Below are 6,000 nucleotides of genomic sequence, written 5' to 3'. Positions count from 1 at the left end.
TTTCAGATACCTAATGCGACGTCTTCAGATACCTTTAGAGTCGAACCGGATCCCCAGATATTTAAATTTGAAAATTTGATTGATCGTTAAACCCATTAATAGAAGCTGGAATTGCGGCGGCTCACGCTACCTAGAAAAGAGGAACAGCTCTGTTTTCTTCGTTGAGACCTCAATACCCAACTGAAGAGTCCAAGCAGATAAATTTTCCAAAGTATCTTACAGTGGTCCTTGCAAATCGACAGCTTTGGAATCTGTAACAGAGACTACCGCATCGTATTCAAGACAGTTGGGAAGACAATCGTCAATGTCAATCACGTGAAAATTGTTGAGTAGGGGACTTAGACATGAGCCCTGTGGTAGACCCATGTAGCTAAGTCTCGATGTTGTTAAATCGGTGGAAGACCATTTCAGTGCAGCTTTTCTGACAGAACGTTGATTGAAATAGGATCAACAGCCCTCTTAATATTCAAGAAAACTGACGCCATCTACTCTTTGCTGAGAGCCACGCAAGCCAATCGTTCGTTCCTTTGCATTTGTGGAAGCCAAATTGTGTGTCTGACAGCAAGCCATTTGCTTCAACCCAATTATTAAGGCGAAACAAGATTATTCTCTCGAACAACTTCCGAATACAGAAAAGCATTGCAATTGGTCGCTACAAGATGCGATCGGAGGCTGATTTTTCTGGTTTTTAAATGGCGATGCCTCCAGTCATAAGAGACAATGATAACTTCGAGGAACTCTTAAATAAATTCAAAAAGCACCTTTTTTGGCAGGGTTAGGCTGATTCTTCTGCAAGTTGGATTTGATTCTGCCTAACTCCGGGGTGTTATTGATGCTAAGAGAGCAACTCCAACTGATAGAAAAACAAGTGAGAAAACGGCGTTTCGTTCGCGGTATGGTGAGGAGACACGGCGCGGTACATTTTCTGTACCGGGAAAGAGTCCCGACAGATCTTCTTGGCGAAAGTTAAAATCTACCGGTTTGAATATTCCACTTTCTCATTTCTACAGTTTCCGTTACGCATGAACCGAGCCGTACCTCAAAGAGTACGCATCGCTGTTTCTCTCGTTAAACCATCCAAAAACCGGCGCCAATAACTGCGTTTCTGGCTTTCATTAAACTCATTCGCGTTTCTAACGACTGGTACTGGTGATAGCTAGCGAGTAACCCGTCATACTGGAAGGCCTTATATGCCGTGGATATCTCTGCGTACAGTTCTAAGCACTCTTGTTCCACCATGGCACGTGAGCGTTAGCGCCGGCTACCGGTTTAGTCTGAGCTTGATTCGTGCTGCCGAGAATCAAGCCTGCCAAAAACCTGTATTCTTCCTCCGGAGGAAGTTTTCGAGTGGATTCGAATTTATCGTATATTGCGGTCACATAACGCTTTTAATCAATGTTCCGTGTGAGGTCATACGGAATATTAATTGTTTCTTGAACCGTTAGCAATTGAAATCACTATAGAAAAATGGTTGTTACCATGGGGATCAGGGACCAACTTACACATGCAATCTAACTGAGGCGATGTCGGGCATAGCGATAAATCCAACGCGCTTGCGCGTGCTGGTTGTATAGGTAATTTGAGTTCGCGTCATTTCTCCCCTTGTTTAAGATGGTCAAGTTGAAATTGTTGCAAGGATCTTGGATTAATGTTGATCTATTTTCATCATGAAGACAACCCCATACCCATCCGTGCGAGTCGAAGTCTCCTAGAACTAGCCGCTGTGCCGGCAAGAATTCTGTGCCCTACCGAGCCTCTTGAAGATATGTAGATGAAAGCGAGGCAAAGGATTCTGGTTTGAACTTGACAAGCGACAATTAACTGTCGGAGCGTATTTCGGTTGAATGAATAACACTTTTTAATCCCCAAATGTACTCTTTCATAGGGGTTATCTCGATCCAGACGAATTGTATTAAAGTCGTGGAAATTGAGTGTTATATGGAAAGTTGACCAAGATTCACATAATGCGAAAGCATCACATTTTAAACTGTTTAATAAAAATTTGAAGGAATAGATTTTCGGGAGGATACTTCTGCAGTACCACTGTAGAACAGTAATCGAATCGGTGACCTCGCTCGATGACTGAGCCATCAAATAATACGATCAAAGAGGGGTCATTTAGTAGTCAACTGCTTGAAAAATGTTTGCACTATAGTAAGAAAATGCATCAGATAGCTTTTAAGAGGATCCGTAACATTGAAAGCTGTGAAAATTAAGTCCACAATGTCAGAAAATTTCACTAGTCCACTGCTGAACTGAGTGTCTGTTTTAAAAACGGGGACACTTGCGGTTTCTGATGTCCATGAAAGTGGTGGGTACTCCTTAAAACTTCCAAGTCCGGAAGCAAATCACTTCGGGTTCAAGGCAGCACCTCCATTGGATTTATTAGATGTTGTTGGCGCACTCTCAGAGGAGGACATCTTGGAACCCCTGACGAGGTTATCTAGGGGAGGCAAGATTTCTTCTCTTGCTATACTCCCCCGGGCTAACGAGAGATGTTCCCTCTTGAGGACCATCAGATTCTTGCTCAAAGCGAACCACACGAGCATAGTGGCGAAGTAGTCTTTAGCATTTCTACATAAACGCGCTGCGAGCGTTTCTTAAGGAAAGCGATTAATGTTATCTCCGCGCTGCTCTGACGCAAGACTGATCCTCTTGCTTTTCCTCGCATTTGCCGCACCGTTTCTCATTCTCACAATAGGTGGTTGTGTGGCCCAACTATTTTCAATTAATTCAGCTCATTACTCTCGGCACAAACGGGCGAATAGGTAGACGTACAGGTAGGTAGTACTTTATCAGGTAGTATGGAAGAGAAGACACGACGAAGGTCACCCGAAGCGAGCCTGATAGAGAGTAAGTAGTCTTACCTCCCTCGGTGCCTGCCGTTTTTTATTTATTTCGTATCTTCAGTAGACACCGTGCAGACACCTTGTAAAACTATATACTTCTTATTAATAACTTATATCTATGTTTGGAAATGTTAAAATCAAACACAGAAGAAGCTTCGTTAAATCTGCGTCAACATCTTTCCAGTGGATTATTTTGTCCATATGAAGTACGGTGTCTAGGGATCCACAACAAAGTTGGATTACGAAGTACACGAGGAGGCGCATACAAATTAACGCCAGAGAGAAGATCGAGACTGTCGATATTACCTGACAGCAAGTCGAAAACAAAAACGCTTTGCAGGAAGATACGGCGAGTCTCCAGAGTCTGCAGACCGAGAAGAGTACATCTATCGGCATAAGGAGGTAATACAACTGGATCATTCCATAGAAGTCTTCTAAGGGCAAATCGCACAAAACATCTACGTTCTACACATCTAGTTCGTCACTTTTAACGGCATGGTGTGGTGCCCACACTTGCACAGCATACTCCAGAACACTTCTGATCAGGGCACAGTAAAGTGCTTTCAGGGCGTAGGAATCATCGAAGTCCGCCGTGTTTAAGAAGCCCAGCATTCCTCAGCAGTTTTTGCGGTGATATGGTCGGAAAAGCTCAACTTCCTACCGAAGAGCACTTTCAAGTCACGGATCGAGTCGACGCTTTCAATTGTTCTTTCTTTTAGGCTGTATTCATAACGTCCTTGAGTAAGCAAGCGTCCGAAACTAATTACTTTGAATTTATTAACGTTAACTTCCATTCCATTAAGCGTGCACTTTTCTTGAATAATACAGATATCTTCTTGAAGCACTACGGCGTCAAGTGCAGAAGCGATAGTTCGGAAGATTTTGAACTCGACCGCGTATAGTAATTTCCCAGACTTGATCCGACTACAGATATCGTTAATAAACAAATAAAAATAAGCGGGTTCAGAATCCAGATGACTGCCTTGCGGAACACCTGTGGGTATTCTGAATGTGCTTGAGTGCGTATTTTCATACTCACGAATGGCGAGCGATCGGAAAGATAAGACTGCAACCAGTTAGTCAGCCTGGTGGGAAATCCCAAATGCTTTAATTTCAGAATTGCGATGCTGTGTGGTACTTTGTCGAAAGCTTTTGAAAAGTCGATATAAATTGCGTCCACCTGATGACGATTCTCGATGGCGGGAAACACCTTAGAAGTGTAAGCTATCAGGTTAGAAGTTGTTGGTCGTTTCGTGACAAACCCGTATGGATACTCCGAGATAATGTGGGATGCAGCTGCATACGTGACATTGTTTTTAAGCTCCTCGATCACCATTTGGTTTGCGGACTCAACGGACACTAGTGCGTTACGAAAGCGTGCTTTGTCCATGATATTTTTGCAGGTGCTACACATCCAAAATAAATTAGACTTGTTAACAACTGCGGCAAACAATTCGTCGCTTAGTCCGCATCATTTCGCGAAGTTATCAATGCAACTCTCACAGAATCCAGCCATTTTACGATATGTAGTAGTATAAGGGTTACTAGTTGAAATTCTCAGTAACAGATGGCACCGATTCAATTGTTTACATTCCAAGATCTTAACATGTCAAAGTGAAGAGACCTTAAAACAGTTAACTTTGTCCCCCAACAGTTCTTCGCGCTTTAGGCCCGGTTCGTAGACAACCCCAACAATTTCTACGGCCATAGTAGAGACGGATGCTTTAAATTCCCCCACAAAGCGTTCACAGCATGCAATATTCTTTACCTGGCCGAGATCATTTACTATAATACTTCTCAAGTAACAATTTAAGTTTTATAGCACACTACAAGTGCAATCTAAGTTTCAAAAGAGATTTAATGAGCGCCATAAAATCTCAATTGTTACTAGGGTGTTTACCCGAACACGTCTGTACGCATTGCACTGCGCGACTTCCGGAGGGATTACTTAGCTCTCATATCTAAACCTTTAATAGGTTCGGGTTTCCAATTTGAGTTCAATAGCGATCTGAACGTATATGATGTACTCGGTATATTCAAGTTTCTTTTCGATGATGAATTTTCTAGGAAACTGAAAAGCAGGCAAGAAATTTGTAGCTGCGAGCTCGATACAAACCTTTTCATCGCAACCAAAGTATATTATCCAGATTTGGCGAGCTGCCACTACATTTGGAAAATGTGTTGGAGGTTTCTCTGCTGCAGATAGAGCAGAACTATCAAATCTGAACGTAAACACCAAGGACAAAATTCACCAACTCAAATCAAAACAAACATTGCTAATTAACTTATACAATCATATTATTTGCTCTATTAATTTCCTCCTCCACACTTCTTCTTTCTTCTTACTAAGCCTCCCCCTATCTTCTTCTCACCTCTTCATCTCCTCCCTATCGTACATTCTCAAATCCTACTAGTCACGTTTCCTATCGTGCATTCTTAAACGGTGCTACTCACTCTTCCTTCACCGTATTTCCATACCGCTCCCACTTACACTCAACTTGGGCTCCGTTGTCCACCGTGCCATGCTAATTAACGACCGTGAAATCCCATTGTACCTGCATCGACCGCTTGTCGACCGTGAGTAATGCGCGGGTAGAAATTATACAACCGGCCTTCGCCTGGGTCGACTTGCTTGCTTCGTTACGATTCGGGAATCAAACCTGATCAGTAGAACCTAGGATGCTGCAAAAGTAGACCAATAGAAAAGACTCCTTCGGAAGGGTTCTTTGTTCTTGCTACAAGCGAAATGCAAGACGCTCTGCCTTCGACGGAATCTCCCAGGATGTTTCTATCCGATCGTCGCTTGAATACACTTCCAATACTTCGTGGTTACTCGAGGACAATGCTCTCTCTCTTCGGGTACAGGTTGTCGGTACCCTTCGATCGGTTATCGCATGAAGTCGCTTTGATATCGGCGAAACCGTTCGACGGATGCTATTGGCTGAGAGCTGCATTGTTGAATGCCCGTCGTCCTGAGGACCTTTACGAATCCTTCCACTCTGTGGTCGTTTCTGTGCTATTCAATGTCGAATACCAGCCGCCTCGTGGATCATTGCAGATTCTTGATATCTGGGGTTGCTCAGCGCTTCCATATCGCCTTCCATGAGCTATTTGCGGAAATCAATTCACTTTCGGCTAATCTGAGTGCTAC

Source organism: Topomyia yanbarensis, chromosome 1, assembly GCF_030247195.1.
Source record: "Topomyia yanbarensis strain Yona2022 chromosome 1, ASM3024719v1, whole genome shotgun sequence".
In the NCBI taxonomy this organism is placed as follows: Eukaryota; Metazoa; Arthropoda; class Insecta; order Diptera; family Culicidae; genus Topomyia; species Topomyia yanbarensis.
The sequence above is the reverse complement of the archived record's forward strand: the minus strand, read 5'-3'. Positions refer to the sequence as shown.